This window comes from Tupaia chinensis, unplaced genomic scaffold (assembly GCF_000334495.1).
Source record: "Tupaia chinensis unplaced genomic scaffold, TupChi_1.0 Scaffold149090_1, whole genome shotgun sequence".
In the NCBI taxonomy this organism is placed as follows: domain Eukaryota; kingdom Metazoa; phylum Chordata; class Mammalia; order Scandentia; family Tupaiidae; genus Tupaia; species Tupaia belangeri.
Window position 1 is genome coordinate 1,413,974 of NW_006208936.1, and position 881 is coordinate 1,414,854.

The following is an 881-nucleotide window of genomic DNA, read 5'->3' on the forward strand; positions in this document are numbered from 1 at the left end:
TGAGTTAGGGTAACTTTGCTTTGAATGAAGAAAATAAATGGTATGAGAGGAAGATAGGAAAAGAAGCAGAAGAACAGAAATCAGATGGGAGTGCTAGAAAAGAAATAACAGAATAGTTACCTTAGGCCCAACCACATCAATAATTACTTTTCTTACTGTTTTATTGCCAGAGAGCACATGTACTCACTAGCGGTTTGAATCCCAGATCTGGCGGCTTAAAAATCACACTGGGCACAGGTGTTTGCATGCCCGAAGTCCCAAAGGAGAGTGGAGGAGAAGTGACTGTGGCATGGCCATCCCCCCTTGGGGGTGATTTCTCCCCTTCGCTTTCACTCTTCATCTCTCTCAGGTAAGTGCATGTGCCCTACGGCAAAAACCGTAATCCCCCTCCAGCCTTCCCATCAGCCTGCTCTGCACACACATCCTGGGAATATACAGGCCGCACTAAGAGCTGAGCCCCAATGTTCCTTATGGCTTCCACCACAGCAGAGTGGTGCATTACTGCTGTGGTGGCTGGGCTCCGTCTAGTCTTCCTACAGTCACCAGAATCCAATCCCCGATGACCTTATCTGGTCCCATTCCCCTCCTCAAGACCCTACCTTAGAACACCATGATTGGATTAAGCCTCCACTCTCTCAGCACCGTTAAAGTAGCTCCCACAATTTACAAAAAAGAATTATTCATTTAATTTGATGAATCATCATTCTTATTTTAAATTTGACCAGAGAAACTGTCCCGACCCGGGGGGACAGCCGAACAGGTTTCCTGAGTGAAGGAGTGAGAGCCGGGACAAGCGGTGTAGTGTTACAGCACGGAGACGACAGTGTCGTCCGTTTATTGTGGGCAGCACGGTACAGCACAGAGACGACGCAGTGTCACAA